The sequence below is a fragment of the Halyomorpha halys genome, unplaced genomic scaffold, assembly GCF_000696795.3.
Source record: "Halyomorpha halys isolate HHAL.00 unplaced genomic scaffold, Hhal_1.1 Scaffold252.1, whole genome shotgun sequence".
NCBI lineage: Eukaryota > Metazoa > Arthropoda > Insecta > Hemiptera > Pentatomidae > Halyomorpha > Halyomorpha halys.
In genome coordinates, this window is record NW_027108761.1 from 1,650,921 (window position 1) to 1,672,207 (window position 21,287).

Consider the following 21,287-nt stretch of genomic DNA (forward strand, 5'->3'; position numbering starts at 1 on the left):
ATATTTTATTGTTTGTTATTTACAGATAAAATAATAAGTGAATTTCAAAACGGATGCAGGACGTTTGGACCGGCACTGTGCGGGGATGTTAAGTGGAATTAATTTATGAATAATATAGGATAAATTGAATGTGGATAATTTTAATTAGCCTCGATGGGAATTTTGCTAATGAAATAAAGAGGAAAATTGACAAAAGTGTAGTTATAATAAATAATTGTAATGCTTGAACTGAGTGGAAGAAGGTTACAAGCATTGTTGTGATAAAGTTTTAACAAATAGTGACTGTGATAAATGATTTTAATTTTGGTTTTAATGTGAATATTGACTAATTAGGAAATTAAACATATGTGGGATATACTTATTAACAAAAATATATATTTTACCTAATGTTTTTAATCTTTCATAGAAATTGTTGTTTTGATCTGGGCAGAATAGCCAGCATGGAGTTTTTGAATCATATAATTCCAAAACTGTATTAAGGTAAGATAAATTATAAATAATAATGTTAAGTATTTTGAAATGTTTGAGGATCATACATACAAAAGCTGTTTTGTAGTAGATTGTCCCTGAAGATGGCCGCATTGGCCGAAACGTCGGACTTATAAGAAAAATAAAATATGAAACTAAAATGGATAGAAATTAAATTATTTATTTTAGAAAAATTAATGTTAAAAATACTTTTTTTCGAAAACTATTGTAATTGGAATTAATCAAATTTGCTCATTTAGAAAATGAGTACCGGAAAATATAACATCATTGACTAATATAGAAATATCAGTTCTGAAACCGAAGAATATATTCAACTTTTAATAGGGAGGTAGTGGAAAGTTATGTGATATGCGTACCTCAATAGACCCTTTTTTAGTAGCCGGGGCACGAATCGAAAAATGCCTAGAAGGGATTATTACTTATGCAGCTAAAAATTCTCAGGGCCCTTAAGTGGAGAAATTACTAAGCAGTTTAAGTTGTCTGAAACTTTTGACAGGCTATTTTCAAGCCAAATAGGGTAGACTTCTTAAACAGTCGAAAGTTGGCATAAAAGAACCCTGCTCACTAATTGCACTAACACGTTCCTATTGATTATAGGTCTTTAGACATGAATAGTTGTCGTTAAAAGAGGGACAGGATAAAATATAATCGATTATACTGGACAGCTTTCCACTTCGGTTCTAAGGAGGAAGATGGTACATCGTAACTAGGGGGCTGGTAGAAAGCCCAAGAGACCAACATGCCACCACGATAACTAACCACGCCAAGACGTCCAATAACTGTATTTATTGTCGCCGATAGACACAACATATTATTTTTTATAATCAAGTCTCATTGTGATTTGCTTCGCCGTACTTCACTTTGTCATACTTTCTGCACTTAGAACCGCCATTATATCACATTTTCTATACTTCCTTCAATTGGACGCTGCTTTCTCATGATTCTGGTTCATTGACCTACGGTGAAAAATAATCACATTCTTTATTTACTCCTAGACAAGTTCCCTAATAATAGTGTTAAAAATATAAGATGAGGGTTTAGATCCTGAAAGTAAAAAGAATTAAAATGAAATAATGGTATGTTAAAGTTTGTTCCTTCAAGATAAAAAAAAGAAAAAGTGCAAAAAACATGTTTACAAATTATTACTATAAACAGAGAAAACGAATTCACTTTTTTTTATGAACTTTCTGAACAAATGAACAAGGTATTATATTTAAAGGAAATTATTCTAAGAGGAATATTCCAAAACATCATTACTCTTCTCTAATTATTTATTTATTGACATTTACAACTGTATTTAAATTTTAAAAAACTAGTTAATTTGATGTTAGATTATAATGGTATGATAAAGACTTCTATAAAAATTACCCATTGGCACTCTAATGACATTTCTACAATAGGTCTTGAGGCCATCTTTTTTCAAGCGCCTCGGAGAACTGTCAGGAATAGAAGAGGAAGCAAGTAGATTTGGGTGGTTAAGGAAGGATTTATAGATGTTTCGAGTTAGATAAATTTCATATGGAATATAAAGGTCTTTATGGATGATTTTATTAGTGATAAATTTAGGAGCATTGAGGATTTCACGAAGGATTTTGGATTGTAAGGATTGGATACGAGAGGAATCCGAAGGTTTAGTGGAGCCTCAAAGCTCAACTTCGTATAGTCATGTAGATCAATGTTTTGGAAGTTTAGATCGTTTGTCTATTAAGTGCTGTAATAGTAGGAATCGACTTGTAGTTTCCTGTTTTTTCAGTCTAGTGTGAGGATTCCATAGTCAAGTCAAGATGTAGTGCAAGGTAGCGAATCAGTTCGACAGGGGTAAGATCAACAATATTAAATGATATTGTAGGGCAGTCGGTAGGTATACGACGAAGGATAAAGGTGATTTGATGGAATTTGTTGTGATTTATTTAAATCCTCTAATTTCGGCACCATTCTTCCAAGGTTGTGATGTGGGATTGAAGAGTATGGTTTAAGGAATTTTTATGTTGTCAGAAGACCTAATGGGATAAAGTTTATTTTTATTTTAGGCCGGTGATTTATGCAAGAGGTTGGGTAGTAGTTTTTATTTTTGTTTCTTGTATATACGGGTACTATCATAATAATAAAAAAAAAATAATATTTTCCCTGGCCCACATCATAAGATGAGGTTTGAGGAGATGATATTTTTCTGCCAAAAATATTTTGTTTGAACCGACTAGGTCAAATACCTTCTTTTTTTTTTCATCACTACAAGATATTCATACGGGTCGAAAGAGAAGAAATTCAGCATATCAACTGTTGTAATTAGGTTGGATTTAGATAACATTGTGAGGAGTTATGAATTTATTTCGAAAACAAGTGACATTGGCAAAAAAAAAAAATGTAACCTCTAAAAATTTATAATTTTTTATTTGTATCAAATTTCGCATTTAACGGATTCAAAACTCTAACTTGATTTTTCCTAAACCAAATGTTTTTGGCCTATTTTACTGGAAGCCAGTTTCGGTTTTTGTATATTTTTTTTAAATTCACTCAAGTTAATTTAATACAGTCAACGATATTTTGTTCTTATTCTTCACAAAAAAAAAAAAAAAAAAAATCGATAGGTATATGATAACCATAAAATATATGCAGAGCAAAGACGACTTACGATAACATAAAAAATGTCTAAAATTATGAAATATATCTATTTTTTCTCGGCATCTGGGGAGTATTAGCAAGAACCTCAGACACATCCCTAATATTTTTCGACCTAGTATCACCAAAAAACGAAATTGGTGATCCCACGAGCGTATCCTTTTGTTGTAAGATATTACATCATTGTTATACGACTAATTTATTGGACGCAGAATTTAATGCGTTTTATTTTCAATTTATTATGTAATAACTAAAAAAAAAAAAATTTTTGGTCAAAAGTTCTTCATTGGTCAGATCTGTCTTGTTTCTTATATAAGGGGTATTCATGATGTTGTGTTAAATGTTATATGTTTTACCATGTTAAATGTTATAACAATAGGATTGTGAGCAGCCCTATTTGAAGCATGTTAAACGTTAAATGCATAAGAGCCCCTAGCGGATTTTCTCAGCAACTTTGTTGTATAAGCCTTTATGTTTATAACCTTCCTTCCAGACCCTCATGTTATTGTTTACTTCAGTTTTGATTTAAGTAATTAATTAAAACATGCCTAGAGTGAGTGAAAAGTGGAATTTGTGTGAAAGTTTAGCTTATGAGTGTCTTATTGATCTTCAAACTTGTGAAGAAGAGAATGAAGATGAGCTAATTGACAACTGTATTGAAAGTCACAACAACTAATATGGCGGCGATCTCAACTGGTCTATTGTGTGACGTCATTCTCGATTTAACTGACCAAGTAACAGACTCTCAGCCATGTTAAATGTTATTTCGTTTTACCACGGCAAAAGAAGGCAATTTTTTTCGATTTAACACGAGTTTTTCCATTTAACACGCTTTAACATAGATCATGAATACCCCTATAGTCGTAACCATACAAGAAAAAAAAAAAAAGCTTTTGCGAAAAACAAACCCTAATTTGAATCTTATTTATCATGGGCTAACATTTCGCTCTACCTTGTAATTTTTCTTCAAGGTTAAGAAAATCAAAATGCAAATACTGTAAAGTAAGTAGGATTACATGATTATACATAGAAAGCAACATAAAAAAATATATAATACTTTTTATTTATTCTATAATATAACTTTTTCTGTACAATCTTGTAATCCTACTATACTTGACTATGTTATCTTGTTGTTTAGCCCTGATGAAACGAGGGACGAAACGTTCGTATAGAATAAATTGTTTACTGGTATTTTGAGAATTGTTTTTTGAACGCTACCCGAACCATTTTCTTTTAAATAAAAGAAAATATAAATACAGCTTTCACTTTTTTACTTGTTTGCTATTATCACTTTACGAATTTTAAATAAATATTCGCCATCACGTACTATTAGTTTAAATAATAGCATTAAGACGATTAGGACAATACCAAACTCCAACAAATGAACCTATTACTGATTTAGCACACCAACAATATAAATAATACCGTTAGCTAAATTTCTTCATCTTATGTTGGAAACGGTAGCCATGGCGAATGGAGTGGCTACTGGAAACAATCAGTTCTGGCAAGATCCTCCAGGAGACGAAAATGATCCTGCGGGCCATAGCCGAAGAATAAGGCCAAGGCCGTGACGTCTTCGTGATGATGATGAGCTCTACCACACCGCCGCTGTAACGCCTCTCGTAAAACTTTCTATATAATTCGATACGCATGGATACCGGATGGGAAATAGAAAACAAATGTCATTTATGAGGCTATTATTTTCGTATCGAAATAGAAAAATAATTCATGCTTTTACTTCCATAATTATTGAAATTAATTAATTTAGTCACAGTGAAATGGAATTGAGTAGAAAAGTGAAACACTCCAGAACCTACACCAACTATTATTCAAGTTATATATACGTTATCTCTGAAACGGAATTTAAGAGTTGTAAGTTGTAAAGTTAGAAGTGTAATTTTCAATTCAATTATTAGAATATACTATAAAACTATATGCGATTTTATCAGATTTAATATGCAAAACTAACCTGGAATCCTCACACAAGACAGAAAAGACAGGAAACTGCACGCAGATTCCGACTATTACAGCACTTACTAGACAAACGGTCTAAACTTCCAACTCATTACAAAAGACTGATCTACATGTCAATAATAAGGCCCATCTGGACATATGGAGTTGAGATTTGGGGCTCCACTAAACCTACGAATTCCTCTCGTATCCAATCTTTACAATCCAAAATCCTTCGTAAAATCCTCAATGCTCCTAATTTTATCACTAATAAAATCATAAAACCATCCATAAAGACCTAAATGTTCCTTATGTAACCGATCTAGCCCAAACCCGATATTATTCCTTCCATTATAAACTCCCTAACCACCCAAACCCACTAGTTTCTAACCTTGCTTCCTCTTCCATTCCTGGCAATCCTACGAGGCGCCTGAAAAGAAGATGGCCTCGTGACCCTATGTCTTAGAAGAGAACGATTTTTGTTTTATTATAACTTGTATTAGAGAGAGAAATGCTTTATTCATCTATGCTGCCAAATTACACAGATACACAAAAACATACTAATCAATCCATGATCGGACATACATAAATTACACAAATTTACATGATATAATAAAAAAAAAAAAAAAAGAAAGAACAGTTTTTTTTTAAATAATACTGTCACTGTGAGAATACATTAATTTAAAAATATTAAAATTATTTAATAAAGATAAATGAAAAATGAAATGAAGGCTACAAAGAATTATGTAAAGCTGATTCAGCGTTCACTAAAACAAGGGCGAGAGAATGGCCTTGGTTTCTATTTAAGGTACATGGAACCACGAACTGAAATGTATCTAGGATTTGTTAATAGGTACCACCACTTAATGCAATCGTAGTAGAAAATAAAAATTAAACTTATAGTTTAATAATAGATAATTATTAAGACATAAAAAGTTTATACTTTTCATTTTACTTATTTTGAGAACACTGAACTAATTTGAAATTGAGTTGTTGAAAGAATACGCTATATTAAAAAATTTATATTTCGGTTGAAATATACCTATATTTATATCCAATTTCTTTTTTTGTAGAAAAAATAGAGTCGATAATAAAACTAATACAACAATACCTATCAACAAACTAAATGAGCTATTAGGAAATTGTTTCAACTTTAACATTCAGAATAAAAATAAAAATAGGTTAATAATTGATTTACGGAATACTTATTTAAAAAAAACATCAGAAAAAAATTACAAACGATAACTAATATATCGATTCTAATTTCAAAATTAATATCGATTCCAGTAACGATGACGGCACCTATTGTGATTGTAATATATAACGACAATATAGAATATCATATGAAAGCCAGAAGTGATGTTAGATTCGATTCCAATGTCGATATTAGTATGGATTACATCGAAATCAGTATCGATTCTAAAACCGATATTTTTGTCGATATACTGTTACGAAAAGTTTGAAAATGATTTATCTTGATCAAATACAATATTGAAAACAGTTTCTATTCCAATATTGATATTTGATATTTTTAAAATTATCGGTTCTAGATGTGCATCGATATTTCTGTCCCTATTCTGAAATTGAGGGTCACTTATGGAAACTTGGATAAAAAAAAGTTATTTTCTATTTTATTATTCACTCAAATCCATTAAGGATGGAGTCGCTGGTAAATAATTATTGAATGACCAAGATACGAACGGACAACCAACTGAACCGTAATGTTTTTTAACCAACTTAAAAAAATAATAATTACATTTAATAATGTAATAATTTTAGCAACGTATCAATTTGAAGGAAACTTCGTGAAAACTATTTCCGTATTTACGACTTCCTAATGATCACTGTTACCATTACACCAACTTCTAGAATAAATTATAATAAGAAATACTTTTTTTTTACATCGTGTAATAGATAGTGTAAAAAATCGAAAGATAATCATACCCTTTAAGTAATTAATTTTAAAATTAAGAGAGAACAGATCTCTTACTCACGACTACATCTGAACAAACGACTGACGTGGAATCCTCATACAAGACTGAAAAGCCAGGAAACTGCTCGTCGATTCTGACTATTACAACATTTATAAGATAAACGGACTAAACTGCCAATCCATTACAAAAGACTGGTCTACATGACTATAATAAGGCCTATCTAGACATACGGAGTTGAGCTTTAGGGCCTTACAGTCCGTAATCAAGTCATCTATCAGAACCTCAATGTTTCATAAGTTCCTGATTTGGCTAGAACCAGATACCTATCCTTCTATGATAACCTTCCCAATCACACTAACCCACTTGTTTCTAACCTGGCTTCTCCTTCAATACCGAATATCTACCTATGCGTCTGAAAAGATTACTTCTTCTCTAGTAACGTTATGAGACTTCTATCAATGGGTATATTCTTCACATGTATATATCATGTCATTTTGTATCTAATAGCAAATTTACTACCTTTATATAATTGTATACAGTTTTAAATAACAATAAATAAATAAATAAAAACAAAAGGAGGCGGACATGATCGTGGATATGGCCAATGTCCATAGCAAAATAATGCTAAAAATTATCGAAAGTTAAAAAAGCGAGGCAAACTAAAAAAATCCAAAACGTAAGAGGAAGATTACTATAATAAAATCATTTGTCCAGTCCAAATAGAGATAAGCAAGCTCATTATGAAGTAGTTGCTAAAGAACCCCCCAGCGCCCTAAATCGATCCGTTATACGAGAACGTGGGCGATAAAATATCCCGCTAGTAGCAGCGATTTGTACGTGCTAATTAAAAACCATCTTGGGAGGGGCTACCTTCGAAGGAGTTAGTTGCCTTAAGATAGGATTGCCGGCCAACCAGTCCTTACAGCTACACCTCCCATCCAACAGTGTTTCTAACTGGGAGTCGATCCTAATCCAGAAAATATTAGACTAGTAGTTCATTTTTTTCTCTTATGAAATGGTTAAATAAAAAAATCCTCGTTTCTCTTATGGTAATCAGCAATGGAATTATTTTGGTTTATTAATAAATGGAAACAAGCATAAGAAGAAGCTACCAAAGACCGTAGAAGACATGTACCGTTATGCGAAAACAAACCGTAGCGACTTGACCCAACGTACTCGACGTAATAGTGGTACTGCCTCGGCAGATTCTATCACGTACCGGTCCCACGTTCGGCTCTCCCCAAGTACCGTCTTTAAGGTATTAGATTTTGGCCACAATTGAGGAGGAAGAATTGGAAATCGCCATAAATCTCCCGTCGATAGTTAGTTATCTCCGCCCTCCGGCAAGTCGAATGATCCGTGGTTCTATTTTCCCCACTAGTCCGTTAGCTAACAACTCTACGTAGTTCTTCGTGATTTCGAAAACATATTTATTTTTTTATAAATATATATTCTACTTACTTTGTTCAGTGTATTTATTTATAATATTCAACAAAAACATTTGAAATAAAGTAAAGTAAATAGAAATAACTGAAGAACTGAAAAGAATTTAATTTTTCAGCAATACTTACTGCACTACGACAATGAACTCAAAACTTCTAACGTCAGAAATTTTAAATGTTGGGTTTTTCTTATTCTAAAGAACAGGTATCCTTCAAATATCAGTCCAAAAGCAATGGAAGTAACATGGTACCAACCAACACATATTATAATGAATATATTATAATATGTTTTATAATTTAAATCATACAATTTATTAACATATTAGGTTTAAAATAATTTACATTAAATAAATTTGATTTCGCAGAATTTTATATTTCAGGTCTGTACAAAGGCGATAATTACTTAAATGTTACAATAAAAAAAGAATTATAATATAATCCCTCCTATTTTTATAACCCCTTTCCTGGTCATTCCTAATATATTGGGAAGTATGTTTACCTAAGGGGTACAACCCTATTTGAACTATAGTTATGGATCAATTTTTTATTTTGTGGGACCGCAGCAAAAATAAAAGTCGACCCCTCAACTGAATGATTATTAATAACAAGTATAGACATACAATAACTGATAACTGTACTTGTAATTACTTATTATTTCAGTTTAATTCGTTCCTTTTCTTATAAAACTTTCTACGTATATTCTTTTAGTTTTATCATACTCTACAGTTTAGATCTTATTTTCTTTATTTTTATTTCATTTTATTTTCATTTAGCCCCGATGATGCCCTGGAAAGTAGAGCGAAACGTTAGTTTCTAATAAATATATTTTTCTCTTATCTCTTGTTGCTATTTTTTACTACCACTCTGACCTTGCTCCAACAACGTTTATTTTTCATTATATCCAGAAATCTGCGTCCAGATATAATATAAACGCTGCAACAGTTTTCTACCAATAGTACATCAAGATTACGCCAGGTTGCTTGTAAAGAATATAATCCTTCCACACTCTCCTTTGTAATTTAAAGCCCTGAAACAAAACCAAATGTGCTGGTACCAAGTAGCGAAAAAAAGACTTCCTTACAGAAATAGTGGGTCTCGTGAAAGTCCACTAGCGGTCTCCGTAACTAATGGGCAATGCGAAGGGAGAGCCTCCAGCCACTGCTCCTGTTTTCGTTCAAGACGGTCTGGAGGATCCGTCTGCTCTGCCTGGAACATTTCCAGGGTGAGTGGATTAAGGTTGGGTATTTTTGTAATAGGCTAAGTCTTAGTCATAGGGAACCGAATAAGGACCGCCCCCAAGGCTCATCACAAATATAAACACTAGACTGCAGACAACACTCTCCATTATAAGTATATTCTCTTGGGGGACTATTGGTAAGTTCAATTTGAAAAGCCGAATATAATTTAAAATAATTCATAAAAAATATTGATTTGATTAAGTCAGACAAAGGATCTATTAAACATCGCTAAAGTGAAGATGCGGGCACTCAAACTTGCTCTTGTAAAATAGCAACTCCTAACAATACATTTAAAAATAACTCAAATTAGCCTTAACTTTGAAACGACAATAATTAGAATAATATTAAGGTTAAAACATAGGCTACAGAATAATAAAACAAATAAGAGTTAAACCTAGTTCAAAAATAGATTTTTTTTCCCATAAAACATAAGTCCAAGATAAAGAAAATTTGAACAAAAATAATTATTCCAACATTTTAACATTACCTATTATCTTTTTAATCAGAAATTATAACTACAGGCTTATGACTCCAAACTAATATTACTAATTGATAGTATTACTTTATGACATAAAATCCACATGCACTAGATGCATAAGTTATATTGTGTATTTAAAAAAATAAAATATAGAGATGTTAAACATTAATTGGTTCGAGTCTGAGCTTTATAGTTTTTCCAAAAACGATATTTTTTATATTAATGCAAACTTATTATCTGGCGAATTTATTTTTTCAATTATAAAAACTACTGTTCTAAGGGAAATGATAAATTACATGATGGTGCATTTAACGAGCTTTAAACTGAGCCATAATAGAACTCTTAGCATTCAATGCTTTTCGTGAAATAGGTTGATTAAAAAAGATTTATCACTTAATTTAGTGAAACATGATAATCGGAATATAAAGGGACTATAAAATACACAAAAACATTTAATGGGTAGACAGATAAAAACACAGAAATTATTTGAACAAATATTACATTAATTGATGAAATATGATGATGAGCAAATGCAATAACAGAAAAAAAAAACTTTTAACGGGCAAACCTTTCACTTTGGTATCAAAGATACTCAATTAAAAAAAAAAAAAAAAAAAAATATTAAATCATTTCTTTGGGGTTTTTAGGTAGAAACCAAATGCACTTCACTGCACAAATACAGGTTTTCTTTCAAATTATACATTTTTTTTTTTACATATATTAAATTTATACATATATAAGACAATATACACCTCCTTACACAATACCTATTATATTCCAGAATATGAACAATTTAATCCTTTAAATTTTATTGATTATTTTACATAGTTTGACTACCAGTAATATTTTAGATGTTATAAATATAAGGATTATTTTTAAGGTGGTAAAATAAAAAATCTGGATATAGGCCTATGCAGTTTCAAGAGATGGTAAACTTTTAAAAAAAGTTTCCAATCAGAATGCATAGAAAGAAATTAAGTTTATAATTACTTCAAGATTAACTTGTAAACTTCCTGGTGTACAATCAGTTTTAGGACCCCTCTCGTCATAAAACACAATTTCTAACAGAAATATAATCTGGAAAGGAGTTGTTCGAAGGGAATAATAATGCTAATGCTAAGAAACAATTCTGCAACGTTAAGTTTCAAAGAAAAAAATTCAAAAAGTACTCAAAATTGAAGCATTGTATAAATTATACTATTGTAAGAGTACTAATAGTTACACAATTCTGAAAACACCCCTTCCCACCCACCCAGTAGGCACGATTGTAACCAACACAAAAAGATATCGACCAGTGATATTTCACAAGATCCTAAAATAATCTGGATCAAACAGAGCTGACATAATAATGGGCTGCATTATTCGACACGGTATTTTGGAATTATTGCGGAGCGAATGGGTTTCCTCTTTTTGTATCGAGTTTCTCGATTCCGTAACACCCTCGTTTTAGTTTCGGACAAATGGAGATCCGGGTTGTAGCATGGAATCGCAATTGATCCAAAAGGCTGCCTACGAAGTGGGCCAGGGAGGCGATACCCCGAATTCAGAGGATCACGGGGTAGCGGCCATCACGTCCTCCTAGGATGATCCCATAATCAAAACCACAAGGGTCTTGAGGAGTCTCAACAGCGAAGGCCACTTTGACCTACTAAAGGAGAAAACGTCATCTCATTTCCAATCAAGGGGTAAATCAGGGGATCATTTCGACAAATTGGATGTTGACGTCAATCCGAATACAGAAACAATTCCAAGACAATGGTTACATTTTTACCATTCATATCAGGCATTCCAAGTTGAAGAAGAAAGTACACCATATAAGCATATATGTTTACCAAACAACAAGTATTTCGAACATGATCTGCAAAGATTACCCTCACGATTACAACGTATCTAATTCAATAATAAACCTGGAAACGTAACACCTACTTACCTGAATAGATTATGAAAAAGTACACAGAAACCTTTAAATACAGAGTAGTTCTCAATTATAGTCCCATTGACAGTGAGTACACCTGCTCTCTCGCGCACCCTAACGACCAGTTTTACATACACAACTCTTCTTACTTTCCCACATTAATGCGAGCCCTGCAACGGGCAGTATTGGCAGTTCTAGCATGGCTCTCTTGAACATTATTACATAGATCAAGCGAAGACAAATCGCCTCCACTGTTCAAGTGCACTTTCTCTAACCTTCTTCATTAGCTAAAGACACGGCTACAGATGCAGTTTTGTGCAGTTAATAGATGTAACTTCACAGAAATGAAAGTGAAGCTAATGTTTTCAGTTTTGGTCAATAATATTTTTTTTTTTTTACGATTTAGTATAGGACCAATAACAAAAACATAAATATTTTACGCCAAATAATTAATATAAAATATAGCTCACATTCCGGCATTTTTTTTTTTTTTTTACAACATTACAAAATATAAACCTTTTTACCACATGTTATGCACATACAAACTTATAACCATGCAGAGTCTTATTAACGCTCCGTAAAAGAAATGTACTGAAATATGATAAAAAATAATCATTTCTGAGTAGATCCCTGTTATATTAATCTGGTGAATCGGGTTAGTAATATTTTTCCTAACAAAATTAAAAAATATGGTTAATTACTCGCATAGAATATTGAACTTTTAAATTCTATTACCAGCTATACTATTAAAACATAATGAATTTTACGGGAAAACGTTGTTAAATGCATTAAACTAAGGGCTGTATTTATGAACCCTGTAAAGGAATGCCTTACTAAAGGTTCCCTTTAAATATGCACCTTTGGCTTTCCTTAACAAAATTTTCTTTTAGTAAACGTTCATTTTATTGACAGGAATTCGTTTTTACTCACCGAAAATAAAATTAAATAAACGTAACATAAGTTAAAACTACAAGTGTGCATTTATAAGAAACGTTAGGTTAGTTGTTGTTTATGAAGTTCATAAATACTGCTCCACTGTTGATTTCTTCTTATTCAAAATAGTAAAGCAATAAAATAAATATTTAAAAAAATCATTACAACTCATAAGTAAGAGAATAATAAGAAATTGAAAATGGCATTGGAATTCGTCAAGATACTTAAAGAACAAAAGAATAAGGAATTTTTTTTGTTCAAGTCTGACTCATATGGGAATCTATATATTTTTAAAACTGTTTATAGTCGATATAAAACTACTTGACGTAGGATAAGAAATAAGGATCAGAAATATGTTCAAGTCTTGTGTTGGTGTTTTTTCACAAACATTTCATTCTTTTCGGCTAAAAATGCTTTTTAAACCTGAAAAAGAACCATAAATTTACCTGAGTGTTCAGAAACATTTCGTTTTCTTCCCTCTTGAAATTCCATAAGGCCCGACACCCCTGCCCAGGAGGTAAACAAGGGACAAAGCTCGAGAAATCGGGCTTTCAAGTCGGTATGCGGTAGTAGGCGGAGGGGTTGAAGTTTTCTCCCCTAACCTCTATAGCTGGGTACCCTACCTGAAAAGTATTTTAAGGGCTAGTTCTTAAGAAGCCTATACCTGCACATTATAGGCGACAGGCTGCCTACTTCAGGCTAAGTAGAATAAAAAATTAAAATCGTTTGTTCTTAATTTCTCCCAAGCAAACAATTGAATTAAAAAGGCCTAGGAAAAAATAATCAGATAAGGTTACCTATACCACAATGGGGTCAAAAGAAAAAAATTAAGAATTAATTACTAAAAACACAATTAATTTAAATTAGGAACAGATTCAGAACAAAAATGGTACAGTTCAGTTCAGCAGGATACTCATAGGTAAGGCTTGGTTATATTTACGATCAACTGACTGCGCTGTATGCCCATAATTAAAATAAAATATAAACAACGCTGTCATTAATAGAGAAATTTAAATAAAACATAAATATTAACATGATACGCTCTATCGTTAAAATTATTTTTTCAGGCCAAACATAAACCTGAAGGATGCCACGACGATTTCACATAAGTAACATAAACGTAAACATAGAACTACACAAAAATTTTCAGGATTATTTGCTATAGAATTACATTGTTTTTGGAAATGATGAAAAAGAAAAGGTGGTGCACTGCGGGAACTGTAGTCTCTCAGCGCCGGCTCCCGATGACCCATTTTCAATAGATCTAATTGGAATCAAATATACGGAGAGGCAAGGAAGCTAAATAAATCAGAGATAGGCCATGGTGATTATATTGAACAATTAACAAAAAATTACAATAAACAAGATCAAGAAATGGAGAAGCCTTCAGTTAACAAATAAATTATAAAGTTAAGAGTAACATTACCTATCATGCTATTATGATATTCTGGAAGTTTCTAATGATAAGAAAGGTATGATTATAAAAAAAAAAAGGATAATAAAAATAAACATAATATATTTCAAACTACGTTTTTGGGAAAAAAGTATAAAAAAAAAACCATCTTCCACAGATACCCGTACATATCGAAATCAAGTTACTAAACGAAGGTTAGTTACACCGCTAGACTAGCGGCAGATGGCCTGATGTTGCGGTTTCAGATTCGGATTACACTGACCATCTCACCTCCCTCCCCTGTACTTAGTAGCCAGAGAAAGCGAGGTGAAACCCTACATCAGTAGTAGATAAAGCAATCAGAACAAAATCATTTAAACTGCTACTGTTCCAATCCGGGTCGTGTTTACATCCCGTTTATTGAGAATGCCAAAGAGCTTCGCAGATTAGAAACTGGTAGTTAGATGTTTAATTCATACCTTATTGGAAAGCACTGGAAAAAATGAAGGCAATAGAAGAAATTGTGATGTAATTTATAAAACATTAAAATCTGAAATCCGTCCGGAGCTAAGTGGTTGGGAACAGCCTTACCATTCTGAGGTCTATTGGCGGTGCCGGTTCGAATCCAGCCTGGGGCGTTGTCTTTTATCAGGAGTGGCGGTCCCACAAAATGAAAAACCTCGACCTCCTGGTTCGATACCTGGCTGTATGGAAAATTCCAATGCCATTAAAATATTTTTAAAAAAAAATCTAAAATTACAACTATCAAAAGAAAATCAATAATTATATGAGAAACTATTAGTTGATATTACCGAATGCTTTAAAGATTATGTAAGACTTCCAAACAAGTCTTCCACTTCCCATTTGACCCATATCCTTCCCACAAAGCATTCATGGCCGAAATACCAAGGCTTATAATTAGGCAAATAAATTAAAAACCCAAACGTTCCGTTTTCAAATGTAGTCTCCTTTCTCTTTATATGATATTAGTTAACTTTCAAAATTACGTAAATAGATTTATGACTGGATTATAACCATTAAACATATTAATTAGAACCACATTAAACAAAAGGTTTTATGAGTAACACTATGAGAATGCAATTTTTTATGAGATTACATCCTTCGGTAATTTTAGAATTGAATAGATGGTTTCTAATTCAGTAATAAATATTTGTATTGAATAGAAAAATGGCTCCTTAATTAGTCATTAGCTTTAGTGTAAATTAACCTAGCTGTTGAAAAACTTTAAAATAAATAGATGAATCCTTGGCACAATGCCATAAATTAATAAACTGGATTCATAAACAATACTGATAATACCATGAAACATACCTAGGTTTCTCCATTCTGGAGACAGAGAAATAGTAAAAAAAGGCATAATGATCAACGGGCGTTGACGTGAGCAAACAGGAAACAATAAAAATGGAATAGACAATAAGAGAACAGTTTCCGGGGGTGTAATTTGTGCCAGGTGAACAATTGAATTGCCGTTACGGGTCGTAGCTTTGGAATTGTTGGCACAGGCGGTGTTTGTGGGCCCTTAATGACCTACGGTTAAAGTAGTTCTGCTAATATTTGTAGGAACCGAATTATTCTCTTCTGACTCTATATAATATTTATGGTGTAATGAACACCCAGAAAAAATGGTTTCGAATTCCTAAGTGTAGTCAAACTGTATAGGCAGCTTTGAAAACCTCAACTTTAATTATCAATTAACACAGATCCCGAAGGTGATAAAGACTAATTAGATATGCTTTACAGACAAGAGCCATGTTAAAATAATACAATTGACAAAATCGCATAAAAATGTGTCACCGTTCGACCTAGACGGTATATTTTCTGTTTTTTTAATACCACATAAACCGGCTACTCTTGGAGACTTTCGGCGTCCAAGAAGTCAGTAAATGGTGAGTTTGTGTGGTCGCCAGGAGGTATCAGATGTCTAAAGTTATTGCATTTCTCATTAAAATTTTTGTCTTCTAGATGAGGGGTACAATTTGAAAATCGTCAAACTTGTTATTGTGTAGCTCTGAAAATAATTGTGTATTTAAAAAAGTAGTTCAATTATTGTACCTATTCATACCAAATACACCCTAGAGATTATTTCTTCCCTAAAAGCCGAACAGAACAACCAAAATACTCACTATTGAGAACTGAAAAACCAAAATTTAGAATTTCAATTTTTTAAGCGTAATTACAATGCATGAAAACAACAACCAAATTTCACCCAAATCCAAATTAACAAAAAAAAAAGTCACATTTTTCACGAAATCCTGTCCTCTAATCTCCCAACTGTCCCTTGGGACCAACATCACACTAAATTATTATTTTTTTTTTTTTTTGAGAAAATAATGATTATTCACGACAGACTAACAAGAACCAAGAACCGAATCGGACATAATCAAGTCCAGGTAATTGAAGACATCAATAGTCCGCCTTCTTGGAAGCATGTAGTCCTCATGAGTGGCTGATCTTATTGCTTAAAGTAGAACACTTCTCCTAAGTTAAATCTAAGAGGGTGGCATTTTAATAAGAACTTGACGATAACACCTTCATACGGTTTAATACAGAATTAAAATATGTTATAACAATGGAAGTAAACAAATAACAGCGTGAGACAAAATAATGGAAACAAGAACCAGAATTCGACTGGTCCTCAATCACTGACCGTATAACGCAAATATCCCATACAATAGACCTTGCCTTGCCGGATGGTTAAGGTATATAAATAGCTGTTAGCAAGGATATAGGATTACCTTTCATATCTGTGAGACTTCAGCTTATCAGATATCGGCCTGTGGTCAGGCCACACGCAAAGTATTAGTTGCTTTCACTTCGGAGATAGATTTCAGGTGGAAAAAAAGAAATGAAGATGAGGCGAATATGATAATGAAGACAGCTGGAAGAAGGTAGTGATACATCACAGTTAGTTACGACAACAGACTTCCAAAAATATGACTTCTATCTGTTAATGGTTGCACTTAAGTATTAATATTTGTTAAGATCCATAAACAAGTATAGATAGATATATTAAGGGTCTGAGGAAAGAAGGAGAAGGAAGTAAATGAATAAGTCTATTAGCCAAAAATAGAAGATTTTTATTTATTGTGTTGCTAATTCTTATGATAGACTACGCAACGATTAGCAATTAGTTTTACCCGATGGGCTGTTATCGTAGCAGGTGACGGGCGATGTACTTAGCCGAAGCACGTGGCTGATAATAATCTGGTGCAACAAAAAACTACCAGTCCTCGCTACCTAGGCTCACCTGCCAGCCCCCCAACAACTTTTCTATTCCACTGAGAGTCGAGGAGGTCTCAGAAACAAATGGAACAGAGAAACGACCTAATAGTGCTAAATGGGGAACATTCAACGAATCTAGAGGTAAACATCAGGTAGGAATATTCAAAAGAAATTGACGAAACAATAGTTATATCCTTCACACCGATATAATAATATTACTATAATAATATTAAATTTACTTTTAAAATTCACTACTCAGATGTCAAAAGGGTTTCTAAAAAAGTAGTCTTACTGATGTTTTAAGAGTGGTAAAATTTCGTACGTCTTTTTCTTTTAGTACATAATAAAACAAGGGTAACAAATAATAAAAGTCGAAATTAACCAAAATGTATGCAGCGAAAATTTGATTTTAATGTTTTCTAAAAGATAAAACTTTAATAGCCCAATGGCATAATTATAATAATATATTACATAATAGAAAATCCATTAATAAATAATCTTAAAGGTATAATAAGAGAGAAAAATGCTTTATTAATGCTGCTTAAATACATCGGGTTGCTAAAACACACATCATACCTATCAATCCATTATTGGAAACAAAAAAAAAGTTATACTGTATCTTCCTTATTCATCCTTTCTCTTTATATTTTAATCTCAAACCTATCTATGCTATTCTGTATATTCTTCATTCTCTCACACATCCCTTCTCCAGCGATCCGTTAGACTAATGCAATGCAAATTAAAATAAACGAAAAAAATAGAAATAAATAAAAAATGTAACAGCCACAGCAAATGAAAAGTTTAAAATAAAAACAAATAAATATATTTCAAAAATATAAATAAGTTAAAAGACAAATAAATAGGATAAAAAGCTAAACAAATAAAAAAAAAATCATTTCTTTCAAAATTAATCAGTAGTATAAGAATAGAAAGCATTCAATAGAATGCTATCAAAACTAAATTTAGCTACTTTGAAATAAATAATTGTATAGCCAATGTCAGAGAATTCGTTACGCAATATTAGAAACTTGCGTGAAAGTTAATCATTTCAATAGAATCAATCTAATTAAAAAATATTTGACTTTTTATTTTCAGGAATAAATTGAATAATACGTGTGCATCCAATAAGAAATTGAATAATGTCTATTCTCCCACACAAGGAAAGATCTATACATTTTTAAAATAAATATATTTTTCCCCATTCTTATTTCCTTAAGTGGACTTTAAAAAATAGTTCTATTTAAAAGTGGATGTATTGACAATTAAAATAGAAGAGCTGAAGGGTAACAAGGGGGGTGGGGCAGTACACTGTCAAGCCGATAAAGACACCCCGCATCCATACCATTAACTGTCATTATCTTAACAGCGGGAAGTCGGGCTTTGAGAGTCCTACTTCACTATAAGTAACTGCTTAAAACAAGTTCCGAAAAATATATATGCACGTTCCAGTCTTATTTCTACCTAAATGCTTTTTTTTATAGATTATCTTTTTATTTAGTCATACATAAGATAGAAATATTTCATTATCTCTATATATTTAAAATAATCACAATATTTAAAAACTTAATAACTGTATTTTCTTTTCGTTATAATTCTTATGCACACCAAGATTTTTTTGATTTTTTATCCTTCCTTTTCGTACTTAGTTATTTTATTACATCTGTATTGTTTGTCTTATCTCTTGTACTTACATTTTGTTTGTTATTTTACTAACTAGGCCAACCGCTTCTACATACCTCTAGGCCAGCGGTTCCAAAACTTTTTTCGCTGCGGTACACTTGTTGGCCAAAAAAACGTACGCGGCAACCTTGACGAGCCAAAGAATCTGTGGGATTATTATCCGTTAAGCGGCTGAATATGTATGAAAAGAAGACAAAATTTGCCCAGTAAATCCTCTAACATAACACCAAACATCAAGGGCACATTAGTATAATATTTTTAATTAACAAGTAATAATGCATACCTGCGCAAAAAATGTAAATAAAAAGTACAACTCAAGAGTCTTGAGCTACTATAATACATCGAACATTTATAAACTAATTATTTATTCCTCATCAGAAAAGCTCTCCGAATGGTAAACCAACTATATACAAGGAGATGATGGAGTAGTCATTTTATTAAAATAGATTCAGATTTTAAATGGTAAAAATTAAATAACATTGCAGGGGGGAAAAATATAGTACTTTGGCTATTGTACATAAAAAAAAAGAATAATGATATCAAGAGTTTGTGATATTGCCAGTTAACACCATAAAACCTTCCAATGTAAACTGACTTAGAACAAGCACTCAGGCATGCCAAACAACTCATTACATCCAGTCCAAAAGAATAATATAGGAATTGCTGAAGATACGAATGCATATACAAGAGAAGATGTGCTTATTATATTTGCAGACAAAATATAATGTTCAAAAGTAAAGTACAGTTTCAAATGATAAAATTATTTCTGCTAACGAACAAGGAAGCGTAATTTATGGCAATTGAATCAATCATCTATTTCAGAATAGATTAATTTTTTCTACTTGGAATCCAGCAAGATATGGCGTAACATATCAGTTTTTTTAAAGGAGAAAAAATAAAAACCAGGAAGAAATGAAGGATGATGGAGCAATACCAAGCGATGAAGTCATAACAAAAGCTAAAAATAGACGAAGCTGGCTGATGGTATGTTTAGCGTAAGGTACCACTCACGACCTTCGAGCCTCGCAAGGCCGGAATCCTATCCATGAGAAACCGCACGAGTTCGGGAAACATTCTAATAACACCCTAACAGGGAAAACAAAAACCGAAGAGCTAGGCCCGGTTAGGGGGTAGATTATAGTCTAAGGGTCACGATCCAGGGTTTGCACAAAGGAATAGATTCAGTTCTCTTTGGAAAAGGTTGTTTGTTCGAAATAACGGCATTAGAGGAACAACTAATCGGAAATGATGCTGAGGTTAGCACCTCTACCCAAAATAGTAACAGAGGTCCTTGAATGGCTACCCACAACTATAGGCCGGGACGTATGAGAAAAAAAATCAGATTGCTCCTTATCCAGGTAAATGTACATTGCAAATGAGTAATTTTTGTTCGTTAATTCACGCATTATTCCTAGATACTTCTCACTGTTATATAATATTTCAGACTGTTAGGCATTTAAAAAAACAACAAAGAACTCGACCTTCTAGGTATGTTTGTGAAGATAGAAGATGACTGATGACGGAATATACCACCTTCAGAATTAAAGGGTACTTGAAGAGAATGTCGACACTGACTGGAGGCAGTGAAGGGACGAGTAAGGTCTGAACGTGCCCACTCACAAGATAAAAAACAAGAAAGATAACAGACACTATGAGGATGAGATAGCCCTAACACTGACCGAGATAACACCTCGCCTACAGATAACCTTTTAACTTATTGTAATTCTTCTTCTGCCCTGAGGAGAGCCGCCCCGACATACAAATAACCAACTTATTTACATAAACTTACAACCACGTAGTCGGTTACTACAACTAATGAAGGTTCGCCATGAAAATTAAGTAGCCGCAATAAAACTGCCGACACAGGAGGAACTCTGAGGGGAATATATATTAAGCATTCCACATTTATTTTATCGCATCATCAAGGTAAGAAATGACTATCAACTATATCTTTAACGGTTACATATAAACTT

The 21,287-nt window shown here is 32.5% G+C and overlaps 1 long non-coding RNA gene across 1 annotated transcript in view; it reads right to left on the reverse strand.

Moving 5' to 3' along the window:
* Positions 1-21,287, reverse strand: part of LOC136795683 (uncharacterized) — a 57,141-nt gene that overhangs the window by 15,462 nt on the left and 20,392 nt on the right. The gene's annotated exons all lie outside the window — the stretch shown is intronic.